The 20,214-nt window shown below is 35.1% G+C and overlaps 1 long non-coding RNA gene across 1 annotated transcript; it reads left to right on the top strand.

The window, feature by feature from the left end:
* The first annotated feature begins 10,257 nt into the window (after positions 1 to 10,257).
* Positions 10,258 to 11,039, top strand: LOC114755248 (uncharacterized). The gene is made up of 2 exons (XR_003741290.1): positions 10,258 to 10,337; positions 10,649 to 11,039. It is a non-coding gene; the product is annotated as an uncharacterized LOC114755248 (long non-coding RNA).
* Positions 11,040 to 20,214: the final 9,175 nt, after the last annotated feature.

Raw genomic sequence — 20,214 nt, 5'->3', positions numbered from 1 at the left:
TGATTTTTCGATCATGTGATCGATAATTTTGTGATCAATAAAATTATCGATCTATCAGTGAATTTGATCACTGCATTCAGAGAGTTAGAGCATAAAGTTCGAGTACGTAATCGATAAACAAATGATCGAAAAATATGATCGAAACTTGTAACAGAACTAATGTGCAGAACAGTAGAGAGTTGTACCTTTATCGAAGTCGTTATTGATGACTGATTTATCGATAACTTGATCGATAAATACACTTCAGATTTGGGTCTCTTATCAGTAACTCGATTGTTTACCTGATATTATCGATCAGTTATCGATAATTCCCAATACTCTTATGTGATTTTACGCTAGCGATTATCGATCACTTTATCGATAAATATTCATCGAATAGTTCTTCGATCAAAAAGACTACTATAGACCCGATTTACACTTGATCATTTATCTGAAACCTTAGCGATAACTGATTGCTCGATCAGTTGATCGATCAAAATACTTAACCCTGATTCTGACTTGTTATCATCAAAACTATAATCCTAACATTCTCCCCCTTTTTGATGATGACAAAACACAGGTTATGAATCATTTATCAGAGAGAACATCAACAGTTTCATATTCTCAAAAAGCATGAAAAAGGGCAGATAAATATCAAGAACATATTATCGATAAAAACACTATCCAGATACATAAAAGGAGATAACAAAAGAGATAATATAAAGTCATGACATGGAACCAAAAAGCAACTCATAAAGCCATATAATCTACGAAATATCATCAGTTTTCTTCTCCCCCTTTTGTCAGCATCAGAAGGGGTAGGAACCGAGGGAATGGTTAGGGAAATAGGGAGAGGAGGAAGAGGAAAAAGTGGAGAAATAGATGGAAAATGAAAGGAGTGAACAGGTTGGGGTACAGTGATAAGAGCAAGAGTCGTAGGGACAGAAGTAGAAGTAGATGGAACAGGAGAAGTGGTGGAAATAGGAGAAGTGGGTAAGGAGAGGAAGGAGGTGCAGGCTCAGGGTGTGGTGGAGAGGGAGGATGGAAGAGGAGATCCTCATAGCTGAAGCTTGTGCTAGGTGGAGTGAAGTGCTGGCAGAGAGAGGTAACTAAGCCTTTAAGCTCTTGGAGTTCCTTGTCCACTGAATTAAACCTCTCGGTGACTTCTCTTTCCAAAACCACCATAGCTTGTTGGTGAAGATCCAGAATCTTAGAGATGCCATCAAACTTCCGGTCAGAAACTTCCCCATAGTCTCTGGCAGTGGAGTAGACTCTGGTCTCAAATGCCCGAAGCTCAGCCTGAAACATTTCCCTGAGGGATCTCTCCATAAAAGATGGACCAGGGGTATGAGATGGGGCAGCAGTGGATTCAGCTTCATCCTGGGTCCGAGATGTACTAGCAGCAGGTTGCTTTCCCTTATCCTTCTGAGATACTTTCTGTGATGGTGTAAAGGGAAAGAAATCCTCATTTTGTGGAGTTGAGTGAGGCCAAAACCAGGAACCTTAGTCTTGATTTCCCCAGGCTCAAAAGGAGCAATGTTATGTGCCTGAAGGAAATAGGTGGCCAGCTGAGGATAGGGAATTGGGGTTGATCTGGACTTGTTAAGAACAAAGTCCTTCATCTCAGAGTAAATAAGATCCCCAATGTTAATCTTTTCCCCACTAATAATCCGGGCTAGTAGAAGATAATCATCCTGAGTGAGATGTGAGAAGCTACCGGATTTGTTTACCATACACCTAGAATAGATGTAATGGATGATCCTATAGAAGTCACACATCTGCTTAGGTGGGAAATTCAGCTCACCGGGATAATCACTGTTCTGCATTAAGATAAGATCTATAAGCCTTTACTTCATTCATGTCACCACCTCGCACAAAATCTTGAGTCCCTAGCAGTCATTATTTGGCACTGGTTATTTTAAAGGCTCTGCCTCTCAGTGTACTTTCAGACAATTTTCTATGAGATTGTCTTATCATCATATTTTTCTACTGATTCCATATTACAGTAGAATCTTTTAACCACTTCGGGACAGTATTCACCACCAATAATTAACCAATTCGAATAATGCTGCAGTGGGTCACTTAAATCAAGCTCAATCTGTTTATTTTTCTTCAGACCCTCTAAATCAACAGATACCACAGGACAGAATTTTCTATTGGCAAAATCGGCCCTCTATACTTTGCTATATTAACTTCATTATCGAGATTGCCAGATAATAACTCAGAAAATTCAGTGGGTATACCTACAGAAGGGATTTCCCGAGCGACTCCTTCACTTGCCCTCTGTTTCTTCTTTTCGGTTTGCTTGGGACAGAGATATTCAAGGCTGATTCCACGGCTTTCTGAACTGAGACCCCATCATCCGACTCGGTCTCCGATTCCTCAGTCACAATCGGTAGCTTTGATTGGACCGGGGAGACTTTCTGAGAGAGGCCGGTTGTTCTTCGGTCCGACTTTCCCGGATTTTCAGAGTAGCTCTCTTTCTTTTTGATTCCTCCCTCACCTTCGGTTTCCTGTAGCGCTTTCGAGTACCCGAGGCAGTGGTTGTCGCTCGATTGAGGATGTTTCTCCTGCGCTTCTCCCTTTTCCACGTTCGGTTGCTTCACCCGAGCCATTTCGGAGGTGCTGAGCGAGTTTTTGACAGATTAATCGGTGAGTTTGAGGTGGGTGAAGGTTGGGAATGCAGCAGAGAAGGATTCGATCGGTGTACGTGGAAGAATTTAAGATAGTGGTGAAAATCGACCGTTGCGAAGAACAGGGACGGGAAATGTTCGAGTTAGGGTTCGAAAAACTGACGGATGGATTTCAGAACAGTACCGTTATAGTTCTTGAAATTATCGATTAAGTTATCGATCAACACTTGATCGATCACGTGTTCGATAATTATGAAGAACACACTTGAACAAAGATCAGTTTTATCGATTACGTTATCGATCATGCATTTATCGAACTATTATCGATAAAGTAAGTAAAAAGAAATGCGTACCTGATGTAATTTATCGAATATTTGTTCGATAATTAAGCTTATCGGTCAGCTTATCGATCAATGCTTACCAAATTTGACGGATGGTCTCGGAACCTTGAGGCTCTTGATCGATGTTCTGATCGATATTTATTTTATCGATCACGTTATCGATAATTGTAGTGTTGGAGCAATTCCCTTTCTTTACAAAGTGAATTTATCGATCAGTTGTTCGATAAATTATCTCCCACTTGCCTTCATGATTATCGATCAATTGATCGATAATCTCATACTCTGTTTACCTCTGTTTTTCTTCATCGAAACAGAGCTTCCTGCAAAACAAATTTCTACATACTCCGATGCTTAAGTTAGTTATTTTATCATCAAAACAATAAATTTAAACATTTAATCTTGAGAGATAGTATGAAATTTCTTACAATTCATTGGGATTTACCATTCCCAATTCTCCTCTGAAGTAGCTGAACTTCTGTTGGTCTAGTGGTTTTGTGAAGATGTCGGCTATCTGATATTCAGTGGGGATGAATTCAACTTTTACATCTTTCTTTTGAACATGATCACGAATAAAGTGATGTCGAACATCAATGTGTTTGGTTCGAGCATGATGAACTGGATTCTTGGACAGACTTATCGTGCTCGTATTATCACATAAGATTGGAATCTCACGTAAGTTGATTCCTAGATCTTGTATTTGTTGTTTTAGCCATAAGATCTGAGCACAACAGCAGGCAGTGGCTACATATTCTGATTCAGTTGAGGAGATTGCCACGGTGTTTTGCTTTTTGCTTGACCATGAGACAAGACATCCTCCGAAGAATTGACATTGTCCACTGGTGCTTTTTCTGTCTGTTTTATATCCACCGTGATCGGCGTCTGAGTATCCCATTAAATATTCGGTTCCTCTTTTTGGATACCAGATTCCTAAATTTTGAGTTCCTACAAGATATCTGAGTATCCTCTTCACGGCTTCTTCATGCGACTCCTTTGGAGCTGACTGATATCTCGCACACATTCCCACACTGAACTGAATATCTGGTCTACTTGCAGTGAGGTATAGTAAGGAACCGATCATCCCTCTATATCTTGTTAGATTTATGTCTTTCCCGTCTTCGTCTATATCAAGCGAACAGGTTGAGCTCATTGGAGTCTTTACACTTTTAGCATTCTCCATTCCGAATTTCTTCAGCAACTCCTTTACATATTTCGTCTGGGAGATAAATATACCGTTTTTTCTTTGTTTGATTTGTAATCCCAGAAAGAAGTTTAATTCTCCCATCATGGACATCTCGAATTCTCCCTGCATAAGCTTAGCAAATTCTTGACAGAGATCTTCGTTAGTAGCACCGAAAATAATATCATCTACATATATTTGAACAATCAAAAGATTTCCTATTTCTTTTAATGAAAAGTGTGGCATCCACTTTACCTCTTTCGAAACCTTTTTCTATAAGGAAGTTGCTAAGTCGTTCATACCAGGCTCTGGGCGCTTGTTTCAAACCATACAAAGCCTTTTTAAGTTTGTAAACATGATTTGGAAAATTTGAATTTTCAAAACCGGGAGGAGGTTGTTCGATAAACACCTCTTCGGATATATAACCGTTCAGAAATGCACTTTTAACATCCATTTGAAATAGTTTGAAATCTTTGATGCAAGCAAAAGCCAAAAGAACTCGTATGGCTTCCAATCTAGCTACAGGAGCATACGTTTCTTCATAATCGATTCCCTCTTCTTGATTATAGCCTTTTGCTACTAATCTGGCTTTGTTTCTGACGATCTGAGCTGATTCATCGAGCTTGTTTTTGAATACCCATTTGGTGCCAATGACCGGATGGTCTTCTGGTCTGGGTACCAATTCCCAAACTTGATTTCTCTCAAATTGATTAAGTTCTTCCTGCATCGCAACTATCCAGAATTCATCTGATAGTGCTTCGTCAATATTAGAGGAATTCATCTGATAGTGCTTCGTCAATATTAGAGGGCTCAATGTGAGATATGAAAGCAGAGAAAAGAACTTCATTGACAATTTGTCTCCGGGTTTTGACCCCTTCATTGACTTTACCGATGACTTGATCCAGAGGATGATCTCGGTTGTGTCTCCATGCCTTTGGCTGCTCTAGATTTTCTTGTAAAGAGGGATCGTTTAAAACATCCCTGTTTTCTGAAACGGTTTCTGAAAATAATTTGTTCGAGTTTTTGTTCAAATCCAGTTTTTGAAAATTTTGAACGATTTCAGCATCATCATCTACAGGTTTCGAAATTGTTTCAGTTTCAGCAAACACCACATGAATTGATTCTTCTATTGTAAAGGTTCGTTTATTGAAAATTCTATATGCTTTACTACGATTAGAGTAGCCAAGAAACAAACCCTCATCAGCTTTAGGATCGAATTTACCCAGGTTTTCTTTGTTGTTGTTGTGGATATAGCATCTGCTTCCAAAGATCCTTAGGTGTGACAAATTGGGTTTTCTTCCCTGTACAATTCATATGGAGTCTTCCCGAGCAGTGTTCTGATGTAGGCTCTATTTGAAATATAGCAGGCTGTGCTCATTGCTTCTGCCCAGAATACTTGTGAGACCCCTTTCTCATTTAGCATTGCTCTAGCCATCTCCGTGAGTACTCTATTTTTTCGTTCAACTACTCCGTTTTGTTGAGGAGTCCTTGGTGCAGAAAAGTTGTGGTCAATTCCATGTTCCTCGCAATATTCTGCAAATTCGTTGTTTTCAAATTCTCCTCCGTGATCTGACCTGATAGACACAATAGATATACCTTTCTCATTTTGGACCTTTTTGGCAAAAACAATGAAAGCATTAAAAGTTTCATCTTTAGAGGAAAGAAACAAAGTCCAGGTAAACCTTGAATAGTCATCAACTATTACAAGAGTATAAAGATTTCCCCCGAAGCTTTTTACTCTAGATGGACCGACCAAGTCCATGTGAATCATTTGGAGAGGTCTTTCAGTTGAAACTATCTTCTTTGATTTAAATGAAGATTTTGTTTGTTTACCCTTTTGACAAGCATCACAAACATCATCGCGTTCATACTGGATTTTTGGTAAACCAACAACTAGATCCCTTTTTATTAATTTTGAAAGTTGATTCATGTTGACATGTGCAAGTCGTTTGTGCCAAATCCAACTTTCCTCCCTTTTACTAATAAAACAGTTTTCAGAAGTTTTAGAATCAAGTTGAAGTGTATAACAGTTACCGTCCCTCGGAGCTCTCAGCTTCGTATTCAATTCTTCTTTCTTCAAAGGTAGATCATCTTTGCTTATGATTAAGCACTCTTCAGAATCAAAGATCACCCAGTTGTTTTTGTCCGCACTCTGACTGACGCTTAAGAGATTATGACACAGACCTTCCACGTAGTACACGTCTTCGACCTTCATGCCTATACTACTTCCGATTTCTCCGATTCCAGCAATTTTTCCCGATTGGTTTCCTCCGAAGCTTACTTTTCCTCCGTCTTTTGGTTTGAGTGATGTAAACTTCTCAGTGTCACCCGTCATGTGTCTGGAACATCCGCTGTCTATATACCATTTATTTGTTCTGGATGCCTTGAGACATACCTGCAAAAATTACAATCATGTTTTAGGTACCCATACCTTCTTGGGTCCTTTTTGGTTAGTATGAGTTATTTTTGGTGCATAAGTACCTTTGGGCACCCATTTTAATGTTCCGTAATCTCCTTTCTTCTTATAGTAACAAGAAGAAGTTGAATGGCCTTTACGGTTGCAATGAGAACAAAGTGCAAAAGGATTTGAGGAATGCACAGAATTTCTAAAATATGTAAGATATGATCTACCACTATTCTTTTTCTTTCCTTTCGATTTATCTTGGGTTGGATCGTATCCTATACCAGTCTTGTCCATAGAGCATCGTTGAGCTCCTAGAATCACCTTAAGCATTTCGCTACCTTTGGTGAATTTTTCTAAGGTTCTGGTAAGATCTTCAATCTTTCTTTCATTCTTTTCACAACTTTTACAAGTCAAAGTCGAGTCTGAATTGACTTCAACTTTTGATTGTTGATCTTCTAAAAACTTTATCCTTTTCTTAGAGCTAACTAACTCTTTTGCAATTCTTACTAATTCTAAATGTAAAGCATTGTATTCGGACTGCAATTCATCATAAGATGGTTCAGAAATTATTACCTCGTCTGTTTCTGATTCCTCGTTTTCTTGGGCCACTAGACAGATATTAGCTGTCTCTTCATCATCACTTCCTTCTTCTTCATCGGAGGAGCTGTCTCCCCAGATTGATGTGACGAAAGCTTTCTTCTTTCTGAATCTTTCTTTCTTCTTTTCTTTGTCCTTTGCTCTGGAGAGTTGGGGACATTCCGCCTTGATATGTCCTGGCTTCTTACATTCGAAGCAAATGATTGGATCCTTTGATTCGTTCGGATATGAGGAAATTCTGCGTTTCGGCTGAAACTTCTTTCCGGTTCTGTTTTTGTAGAATTTCTTGAACCTCTTGACTATAAGGCCCATTTCATCATCATCAAGATCATCTTCATTTTCATCTTCGCTCTCTTGAGTTTTAAGAGCGATGCCTTTCCGGTTTTTCTCGTTCATCTCCTTTTTGTATTTTTGCTTGCTCTCATATTCAGCAAGGCTCCCGAACAGTGCTGCAACAGAACCAATGGATTCTCCTTTGGTTTCTTCAATAGCTGTTACTTTCGGTTCCCATTCTTTTGTGAGACCGCTCAGTATTTTCCTCACTTGGTCTTCTTGACTATATTTCTTCCCAAGTGCAGTGAGGTGGTTTATGAGATGTGAGAATCTGACTTCCATATCTCGGATACTCTCTCCTTCCTTCATTCTGAATAACTCGAATTCGGTAGTGAGAGTGTTGATTCGACTCTGTTTTACACCGGTGGTTCCTTCATGAGCTATCTCCAGAGCCTCCCACATTTCCTTCGCGGTTTCCAGGCTTGAGACTCTGAAGTATTCCCTCTGACTAAGCGCACACGTGAGTATGTTGATAGCTTTGTCATTTAGAGTCACCAGCTTCTTATCTTCCTCGTTGAACTCCGTGGACCTCTTGGGTACTTGCTGGCCATCTATTGTGTTCATCGGGACATAGTTGCCGTGTTCTATTACATCCCACAACCCATACTCTGTAGCCTTAATGAAGATTTTCATCCTCATTTTCCAGAAGGTATAATTTTCTCCACTGAAGCCTGGCGGTTTAGATGTTGAGCATCCTTCAGGTAGCACGCTATCTCCAAATCCTGCCATTTGATCTCTCTTCGGACTGTTAAATCCTTAGTGAAGAGACCTGCTCTGATACCAAATGTTAGAAACAATCTCACCCAAGAGGGGGGTGAATTGGGTGAGTTACAAAAATTTAAAATTAAAAGCGTGCAAGTATTGAATGAAACAGAGAGTCAGAGTAAGGAAAATTTTAACCGCAGAGAGGAGACACAAGATTTATACTGGTTCGGTCTAAACCACGTGACCTACTTCCAGTCCCCAGAACACCTCTGAGTATTTCACTATCTTCCAAGATCGACAGGGCTCTTGGTGCCTCGGTACAGTAATTGAATCGCTCAATCACTCCCCCTTACTCGTAAGGATACAACCCCTCTCAAGAGTCCACACTCTTGAGTGTCTCTCAAGTTTTTAATAAAAGTAGTGAATGGCTCTCTTACAGAGTGAATTCAATGATAAACACTGATGCTCAGTAGTAACGTGAAAAACAGAGTATTGAATGCGTAACTAAATAATCGCAGGTGGTAGTTCAGGTATTCAATCTCTTCATTAATGCCTCTTCGCGCCTTTTATAGTTGATATCGTTAAATAGCCGTTAGACGGAAGGGCTTCTAGCCGTTGTGACTTCGTTTGCGTGTTTCACTGGTTTCAACGGCTCCGCCATTAATGCGTCTGAGTTTCTGACACTGTAGGTCGCAGTCTACGTAATCCCGTTGAAGAGCCGTTGCACTCGTTTTCATTAATCTGCATATTTCAAACTTAGAACAAATGAGAGTTTTGTGGTGAGTGCTTTAATCTTGAATACAGAAAGAAAGCTAATTTATCATTCAAGGATTTGTGACGAAATCATTTATCAGTAAGAAGAACAAAATGTCATTCTGGTTTAGTTTGATCGAAAAAGTGATCGATTACTTGATGATAGATCAAGTTATCGATAACCAGAATGAAGACTTTTCGAAGTAGATCACTAAAATTATCGATCAAGTGTTGGATCATTGACTTTAAGAATTATCATAGAAAGAGGAAATCATTGCATGATCGAACAAGTGATCGAACATATAGTTGATCGAACAGATTATCGATAATTTAAATGTTATTGAAATGAAGCTTCAGTCATTGATGATCGAACATCTTATCGATAAATGTATGATGGATAATATTATCGATAAAACATGGTTATGTAAATAATCAAAGAAAGACACAGGCTATTTGAAATGATCGAACAGTTGATCGATCATTAACTATTCGAACAAGTGATCGATAATAGTGAAGAAAGAAGTTTAATCCTGTAAGGTAAAGGAAATGATTATCGATCACGTTTTGTGAAAACATGAATTCCGGGGAATTGAATGATCGATCATATTATCGAAAAACCAGTGATCGATAACTTGATCGAAAATTGGTTCACCATAACTTAATGCGAATATGTCGATTCTCAGACTCTTTATCGATCACGTTATGTGAAAAACTTCTTTAAGCAAACAAGTTAAAGTTATCGATAATGTTATCGATAATTTAGCTGTAGCAAAACTGAGTAAGAGTAGATAAGGACATTGATTTTTCGATCATGTGATCGATAATTTTGTGATCAATAAAATTATCGATCTATCAGTGAATTTGATCACCTGCATTCAGAGAGTTAGAGCATAAAGTTCGAGTACGTAATCGATAAACAAATGATCGAAAATATGATCGATAAACTTGTAACAGAACTAATGTGCAGAACAAGTAGAGAGTGTTACCTTTTATCGAAGTCGTTATTGATGACTGATTTATCGATAACTTGATCGATAAATACACTTCAGATTTGGGTCTCTTATCAGTAACTCCATTGTTTACCTGATATTATCGATCAGTTTATCGATAATTTCCCATACTCTCATGTGATTTTTACACTAGCGATTATCGATCACTTTATCGATAAATTATTCATCGAATAGTTCTTCGATCAAAAAGACTTACTATAGACCCGATTTACACTTGATCATTTATCTGAAACCTTAGCGATAACTGATTGCTCGATCAGTTGATCGATCAAAATACTTAACCCTGATATTCTGACTTGTTATCATCAAAACTATAATCCTAACATGACACAGTCACGATTTCTGCTGCTGAGTATGCCCAGTTAAAATCTACTACACCGTCTGTGAGTGCCGCAGCTACAACAGGTAATAATGCTACTGCCCTTACTTCTTCTTCCTCAAAGTGGATCATAGATTCCGGGGCTACTGATCATATGACAGGTAACAGCCATCTCTTCTCCTCTTATAATGCTTTTGCCAATCCATCAAGTGTTTCCATCACTGATGGTTCCCAGTCTCAAGTTCTCGGTTTTGGCACTGTTAATCCCACACCCTCTATCCGTTTGTCATCTGTGCTAAATGTTCCTAAACTTGCTTTTAATCTCCTATCTCCCAGTAAACTCACCCGTCAACTAAACTGTTGGGTCTCACTTTTTCCTTCTCATTGCTTGATACAGGATCTTTTGACGAGGCGGATTATTGGTAGAGGTTATGAATCTGGCGGGCACTATATACTGGATGATCGGGTGTCTCATGCGGTAGCTTGCGCTAGCAGTCATTCTCCCTTTGAAGTTCATTGTCGATTGGGTCATTTGTCTCTATCTTCTCTTAAGAAAGTTTATCCTCAATTTCAACATTTGTCGTCTTTAGATTGTGAGTCATGTCAATTTGCCAAGCATCATCGTCTTCCTTTAGTGTCTCGTGTCAATAAACGGGTTTCATCCCCTTTTGAGTTAGTCCATTCTGATGTTTGGGGTCCTTGTCCTGTAGAGTCCAAAGCAGGGTTTAAATACTTTGTTACATTTGTTGATGATTATTCCCGGACAACTTGGTTATATTTAATGAAAACATCGCTCTGATACCATGTAGGAAATAGAATAATATGGAGAATAATTCTCTTGTATTTCATTGATCAGAATATACACATATATATACAAGTGAGAGGAGCCTCTGCATTAATGGCTCATTATGATAATATCATATCCTATCAAATCCTAATCATAATTACATAACATTTACATATCAAATCATATCATATCTCTACAATTGATAAGTTCAGTATAACAGTTAACAACAAATTTTTTAGAAAAAGTAGCATTCTTACAACTTTAATAATACCGTTAACATGTTTCTTTATTCTATTAACAATTTCGGTATAGCACTCAATAACAGGTTTTCTTAAAAATTCAAAAAAATGGCATTTTTACAACTTTAGCAACTACCTTTTTTTAAAATTTTTTTTACAACTTTAGTATAACGATTAACAACTTTTGTAATGCTATTAACAAATTTAGAATAGCAGTTAACAACAATTTTTTTAGAAAATTCAAAAAATAGTATTTTTACAACTTCAGTAATACCCTTAACAAGTTTCGTAACTCTATTAACAATCTTTGGCTGTATTTCCTCCAGACATACAGTCTTTTGATTCTTCCTCTGCAATGGCTACGAAATCAAGGGATTGTAGCTCTTCGGCTTCCCCTTTCAATGGTTACGAGTGTGAAATCATTGGTTCTACTCGGCCTTAAGAATTCTTCTCGAACAACAGGTTTTCTTAAAAATTAAAAAAAAGAAATTTTTACAATTTTAGCAACTAATATTTTTTGAAAATTCTTGCAATTTCAGTAAAATGGTTTAGAAGTTTTATAACGCTATTAACAACTTCAATATAGCAGTTAACAATAGGTTTTTTGGGAAATTCAAAAAGTTGCATTTTTACAATTTCAATAATATTGTTAACAAGTTCCGTAACTCTATTAGCAAGTTCAGTATAACATTTAATAACAGATTTTCTGAAAAATTAAAAAAATAGTATTTTTACAACTTCAGTAACATGATTAACAAGTCATGTGATGATATTAGCAACTCTCATAAAAGTTAATGTTTTTAATATTAGCTCCCTATGAAAGTGGCACAACAAAATTTTTTCACTTATTAGGTAGCCATTATGTAACATCCTGATTTTTGTTATCCTCAGGTTTAAGTAGATATTTATTATGATTCAATAAAAAAAGGTTGAATATATATATAAACAATTAAAATAATTATGATCTTATGTACGTGTGTATATGTGTGTGTGTGTGTGTGTGTGTGTGTATGAGAAAATGAATAAAATAGTAAAGTTAAAAAGTCTTACATTGACTAAATGATGAGAAGATAGATAAAATAGCAATGTTGAGAAGTCCCACATCAACTAAATCATGAAAAGAGGGAGCTCTAAGAGCCTATATATTGGTGGTAGTAGGGGAGAGTTAAAAATGAATTAAATAATTTTCGTACAAAACTGAGACAGTCTCAGTAAAGTGTTGTTTACAAGTTTGTGAACCGTTGGATCGAGCTGCAATTTGGTCAGATGGTCCTAGACTTCATACTCGTCAATTTCAATAGTTGGATCATTAATTCAATCTTTGAGTTACAAGTTATTAGACACGTTTTCCATTTGTTTTTTTTAGATTTGGTAGACAAAACACCAGATAGTAAATTAGTATTTTAAATTCACTCATCGTTGGATTAACCCGAAATTTAGAGAGTAGACTTGTCACATGTAAGACATTAAATTCAACGGTTGGATTAATAATTAGACTTCTACAGTAAGAGCAAATTAACTCATTTTGAGGTTGTCTGTCTAAATTCTTCAAAGATAGAACATAAACTATAAATTGAGGGTTCTCTATTTAGGTTATGAATTTGGTTATTCAAATTGCATAATTTAATAATTAAATATAATGCAAGTTAAGGGAACCTAGGAATTGAATATAAATAATCATATATATGTTCTTACCCCAAACTTAAAAAAAAGCCTTTCTGGCTAGAATTTTGAGTGACAGTCGAAGGTACTAGAGGAAGCGTTAAAGACTATAAATTTGTGAGTAGTTTACTCTAATACTGTAGAGATAATATTTTAATTTTAATTGTAGATATAAATACTACCATGGCATTTTCAAGTACGGGCAGGTAACTAAATTTCTATTTATTGCATACTCTGGTATAAGGTTGGTGAGTGATTTTATGATCAATTTTCATATACATATATTATGTTTTGTATGAACTGTCTTGTGGGATATTATTTTGAAAAAAGTTTGAAATATTTGTATTGTTATAAATTGATGATTATGACTACGAGATATTATTGTGGAATTCGTTTGATTATGCATATAAATGTGTTATTGTGAACCCTGTGCATCTGGTTTGGTTAGGGGAGGAGATAATTGGAGTATACAGATATATACATGCCACGTGATATCGGCCTTCATATGGAGCTCTATGGTTGGCCACTATTATTGTCCACTAATTCTTCGAGAGACTGCGACACCCTATTAGTTCTTCGAGGGGGGACCCATGGTCCACTGAGTGCTCTGTGGTCTTTGGCCGGTCCATATCACTCATGTGGTAAGCTTGTCAGGGTAGCTAGTTAAATAGAAAGAACTTAGCCTATGGGTCCAATCAGCAAAAATAATGAGGATATAAGGATGGATTTGGGGTTCATGGATTGCATATGACATGGTACTTCATTTGATATTTATATCTTTTGAACAAATAAAAAGTATATTATCTCTTTTGAAATCATCAGCCGCATGAGATTGGCAAAAATATTTGACTTATATGATTATTATGAGTTTAATTGTTAAATAAATATCTATTGATTGTTATTAACTCTATGTATCCCACCTGACACCTTACTAGCCCATGTTAGTGTGTGTGATAGGTAGGAATTTAGTTACTGAGACATTATCTCATCCTTGTTGTTTAATATTTTTCAAGTAAAAGCTTTAGAGAAGGGACGTCAAGGAAGGTTCAGGAGAAGTAAAGCTACATTAGCGACTTGTAGTGTCTCCTTGATTTATGAGTTATGTTGTTTCCTGTATATTACCACCTTAGGATAAACTGTATTTAATTGATTCATACATTATTATGTTTTATGTCCTTTGATTTGTACTATTGTGATATGCAAGCTGGTAGTTGGCTAGAGGCCTAGGATCGCATGTGATTTGTTTATGAATTTATTATAAAATATTAATTAAGATATAATTCTTAATATTTTGATTTATGAGCTATGTTATATGTTGTTTTATAACCATATTAGATAAGATTGATCCTTTCTTACATAGTTTGTATTTAAATGAGTTAAGAAAAGTTCTTTTATTCGTGATAGGATGTATGATTGGGTGCTGCTCTTTTCTATCACGGATAACGTTATTATATAATTAGTTAGTGTAGATGATTGTAATATAATTTGAGTTTGTATTTAGCAAGATTTGGTTATAAAAAGTTATTTCTTAAAGTTACTATAAAAAAAAATTTATCAGTTTATTTAGGAAGGTTTTTTCACCTTATGGTCATGAGAGTTGTTAATATCATTATGATTTGTTAACCACATTACTAAAGTTGTAAAAATGCCACTTTTTAAATTTTTCAGAAAACCTGTTGTTAAATGTTACTAAACTTGTTAATAGAGTTACAGAACTTGTTAATGGCATTACTGAATTTGTAAAAATGTCACTTTTTGAATTTTCTAAAAAACCTATTGTTAACTGTTATATTAAAGTTGTTAATAGCATTACAAAAGTTGTTAATTGTTATACTGAAATTGTAAAAATTTTCCCAAAAAAATAGTTGCTAAAGTTGTAAAAATACCATTTTTTTTAAATTTTTAAGAAAACCTATTATTAACTATTATACCGAAGTTCTTAATAGAGTTATGGAACTTGTTAGCAGCATTACTGAAGTTGTAAAAATATTACTTTTTGAATTTTCTAGAAAACCTGTTGTTAACTACTATATTTAAGTTGTTAATAATGTTACAAAAGTTGTTAACCATTATACTGAAGTTGTAAAAAAATTTAAAAAAATCCAGCCGTCAAAGCTCTGGTGACCAATTGTCAGCTGGTCATCGAAGCTCCAATGACGGCCGCTGCCGCCGGCACCAGAACTCCAGCGACCGGCCAGCCAATGGGGGTTTTGATTTTTTAAAAAACAATAAATAAAATGAAGGGTAATATGGTCATTTCAGCAAATTTATAAATGTCAAATTGGTCACTTGTGACTAAACTAGGATTTTACAAATTCAATTGACCATTTTGGCATTTCCAAGTTCAAGTATCATTTTTGTATCATTTTCCCTTCATTCTAGAATTTATTGTGATATATATATTATAAGTTATTTAAAAATGGAAAACTAATTTAAAGAGAACTAAAATTTAAAGTTAACTTAAAATAATATATCATAAAAATCTAGATAACAACCTTTTCTAAAAAGTTAACAAGGTTCATATTATAATACTACAAAATGCTTTAAAAGAAATTAAGTGGCTAAATTCATACCTTTTTACAAAGTCAGAAAATTAAAGATTTGTTGTTTTCTCCTCCCCTCTCTCTATACATGAGTTACAAGTTTTGTATGGTGTATAAGATACAATCCTCTTTCTCTTTCTCTATATATATATATATCATGGTATGGAAAACCGGACCGGACCGGCCGGTTCAGACTGGGAACCAACATACCGGTCACTTGTTCGGTTTGGTTGGTTAACAAAACCGGGATCACAGTGAACCGGCATGACTCAGTTTAACTCGGAGTAAACCGGGATTAACCCGGGTAACCCGCCGGTCTAGATGGGTTAGTCAGGTTTTTTTTTTCAAAGCTTCCCATGCTTAGAAACTTAAAAAAAAAGAGAGAGAGAGACAGACCAGACCGTCGTCGAATTCTGCTCTGAAAGTTGAACTCCGTTGCCGCTGTGACTGTTTCCTCATCGTAGTTCTTCTCAGTGGCAAGATCTCCCTGCAACTCATTAGACTGTTGCCATTATGCTTTACAAAGAGCCTATTAGATCTGTGTGGAAAAACCATGGACGCCGGTGAAGAAAGAGAGAACAAAATGTAAAAGAATGTTGCCTTCGAAACATGCGCTCTGAATGCTGAAGTGTAGGAAGCTTAAATGAAAAGACCATCTTAGCTACTGAGACTCGTAATGTGTGAGAAGAGGAGAGAGGCAAGTGATCACGTGAAAGAAGGAGAATAACAAAGAGAAAAGTCAAAAAGCAAGAGGAACGTACAGGTGATAGGTAGGAGAAGAAATTAAAAAAAATCATGGAAAAGAAAATTCTTGTACATATAAATGTTTTGTAATTTATATATTGATTTAAAGACTGAATACTTTGTTTTCAAAATTAAAATATAAATATTTTTATGTGTTTTAATTAAATTATAATATATTAATTATTACCGGTTTGACTCCGGTCTAACCCCGGTCTGACCCACTAACCCTTGAACCACTGTCTTGACCGGTTTAGTGACGGGTCCGGTTTTTAGTACCTTGATATATATCACTAAGGTGATACTCTGATAAAGAAATAAAAAATAAAAGCAAAACCAATAAGCATTAGTCATAACAGAAGGGACTTCGATTGCACAAGCATGATGTATCGAGTTTGAATATGAGTAAATATAAAAAAGGAAAAAACTTTTGGGAGAGATACTTTCAATTGAGGATGACAATGTTCTAATTTAATCTAGTCAAATAGTGATATCAAAAGAAATCAGAAAAAGAATATGATACATTTTTACATTGAATTGGATTTGCTAGGCTCTATAACAAATATGGGCCATAGAGAAAAGTCCCATATCCAATGGGCTTCTGAGATTAAAGTACAAAAATGTCATTAGCCCACTTAATGAATTGATTAGAGGGCTTCCCCTATAGAACTATTATCACTAGTCCTATTTATAAGACCTCATTTGTATTTTACAAACACGATTTTATAATTAGAACCGGAGGAGGTAGTATTATATGTACTTGCAACAGCAGCTATAATAGTCCAAAGGAAATGGACAGACTTGTTTTATCTCCGATGCAAGAGCAAACTTACCCGAAAACTCATCAAAACGAAAAATAATATTTAGGTCTCAAGAAATTAATTTGATAATAATTAGTTTCTAACAAACTTTGATAAACTTTGCATCAATTACATATAACAACCCTAACATTTCAAAATTTAAATTTAACCCTCTTAGGGGGTGTTTGGATAAAATCAAATCATGATTTGGAGGATAGTTCATAAAAAAAAATTATTTTGAAAATAGATTTTTAAAAAATAGAATTTATGAAAAAACAATTTCAATAAAGTAAGAGTATTTGGATAATTGCTATCAGAATCACTTTTTAATGTGCAAATTACTAAAAAGGACATAAGTTAATATAATAATTATATAGATGATAGATTCTAATTTATATTTTTATTTGAAATAATAAATTTGTTGATAATATAATTTTTGTCAACATAATAAGTAATATAATAAAAATATAAATAATAAATAATTAATATGTGTGTATATTTATAAAATATAATATTAAATATGTTTGTTGAAAAATGATTATTTTACCTTAAAGATTTTGAACATGAAATTCCATAATAGTTTTTTAAAAATTGAATAAACATATGTAAGAGTCTTATGAAGTGGAACCACAAAAGTAGAGTAAAAAAAGATGAAGACAAAAAAATGATAGAACTATTATATTTCTTCACTTTCTCCCTAACACAAATGACATGTCCTATTTATAAGTATAGTCTTACACATAGGTTACACTTGTCCTTAAATGACAAATAATAAATAATCAATCTCATGAATGTGAGTGGAGGAGTAATGCATAATGGATGTAGTGGAAGTAACTTGGTGAAGTTGAAGAGGAAAGGATAAATAGACATCCATATAATATTCATAACACTCCCACTTGGATGTCTATTATATAAGTATTTGCCTTGTTAAAAAAATTTAACTAGGAAAAATCCTGTGGGATACAAACCTAGAGGAAGAAAAATAGTACACATTCATCTATATACTGTCCAATGTTGCCTCATTAAAAATTTTGCTAGGAAAAACCCAGTGGGATAAAAACCATAGTTAAGAAAAAAAGAGTACAGCGTGTATTAACTCCTCTTCTTGGTAACATCAGTTGGCATCTCTCAGTCTGTGGCATCCGATATCATGAACAAGCTTTTCAAATATTGTACAAGGAAGTAACTTGTTGAACAAATATGCTAGATTTTCATTAGAATAGATTTACTAGATGTTAATTTCACCATCCTTTTGAAGATCATGAGTGAAGAAGAATTTTAGTGAAATATGCTTTGTTCTATCATCTTTGACGTACCCTTCTTTTAGTTGCGCAATACATGTAGTATTTTCTTTATACAGAATTGTCAGGATTATTTTGCTGGAAGATAAGCCACAAGTGGTTTGTATGTGATGTATTATCAATCTTAACCATACACATTCTCGACTTGCTTTATGTATTGCTAGAATTTCTGCATGATTAGATGATGTAGCTGATATAGTTTGTTTCATAGATCGCCACAAAATAGCTGTACCACTATATGTAAATAAATAGCTTGTTTGTGATTTACTGACATGTGGATCAGATAAGAATCCAGCATCCACATAACCAACAAGGTCAGTCTTGGGTATGTTCGAGTAACATAATCCCATGTCCATAGTACCCTTGAGGTAATGAAGAATGTGCTTAACTCTATTCCAACGTCTTTATGTTGGTGACGGACTATATCTTGCTAGTAAGTTAACAACAAATGATATATCAGGTTGTGTGTGACTGGCAAGATATATAAGTGCACTAGTTACACTAAGATATGGTACTTCTAGTCTAAGTAGTTCTTCATCAACTTCTCGAGGTCTAAAAGGATTTTTATTTTTCTCTAAAGATCTTACAACCATTAGAGTACATAATAGATGTAATTTATCCATATAAAAACGCTTTTAAGACCTTTCTTGTATAGGTTTCTTGATACAACAAATTTTATTCTTTCTAAGTCCTTCATTTCGAATTCTTTCTTTAAGCAATTCATAGCTTTTATATGCTCTTCGGGAGTTCTAATAATATTTATGTCATCAATATAAACAACAATTATCGCAAACTCATTTCCAGAACTTTTCATAAAAATGCATGGGCAAATTGGATCATTCTTATATCTCTCATCTGACAGATATTTGCTTAAATGGTTATACCACGTATGCCTTGATTGTTTCAATCCGTACAGAGATTTATTTAACTTAATTGAGTATTGCTCTTGAGAACTTGAATTATATGCTTCTGGCAACTTAAATCCTTCAGGGAGTTTTATATAAATGTCTGAATTCCAAAAGCAACTTGTGTACTTGGAATGTGTGAAAATAATGAGATCTTAATAAACTATGTTATGAATGGAATATGATGGGACTAAAATGAAGTCAACATTGATGATTTTTTTCCGTATAATATAGCACTTGATGTGATGAATGATGATGAGGATCATGAACCAAAGTCTATTAGTGAACGTAAACAAAGAAAAGATTGGTGAAAATGGAAAGACACAATTGAGGCAGAATCGAATTCACTAGAAAAGCGAAAAGTTTTTAGACCTGTAGTCTATACACTTGAAGATGTAAAACCAGTCAGATACAAATGGGTTTTTATGAGAAAATGAAATGAAAATGGTGAAATCGCAAGACATAAGGCATGGCTTCTTGCCTAAGGATTTACATAAAGACTTGGTATTAATTTTGAAAAAACATACTCTTTGCCATGCTTCATATGTGCTTTATATTCATTTACAATAGTAGGTTATCCAACAGAGACATCAATTCTGATAAGAGCATTAGCAACTGGAACATGTGATTTGGTCACTTTCTTTGGGTTAGTAAATGCGTCTAGCAACTGATTAGCTAACTTTTGTAAATGAATTATCTTTTGAACTTATAGTTCATATTGTTTTGTACGAGAATCAAGTTGAGATAATGAAAGTTCCTTCCAACTAATCTCCTTTTCCAACTGTTTATTTTCTCCCCTTAATGTTAGAAATTTTGATTCATTGAAATGACAATAGGCAAATTAAGTAGTAAATAAATCTCTTGTTGATGGTTCTAGATATTTTATTATATAATGAGATTCATATCCAATATATATTCTCATCCTTCTTTGAGGACTCATCTTAGTACATTGTGGTGGAGCAATAAGAACATCTACTGCACATCT

Source organism: Neltuma alba, unplaced genomic scaffold (assembly GCF_004799145.2).
Source record: "Neltuma alba isolate B1F8T4 unplaced genomic scaffold, ASM479914v2 tig00010245_pilon, whole genome shotgun sequence".
In the NCBI taxonomy this organism is placed as follows: domain Eukaryota; kingdom Viridiplantae; phylum Streptophyta; class Magnoliopsida; order Fabales; family Fabaceae; genus Neltuma; species Neltuma alba.
This window is presented reverse-complemented; position numbering and strand designations above follow the sequence as displayed.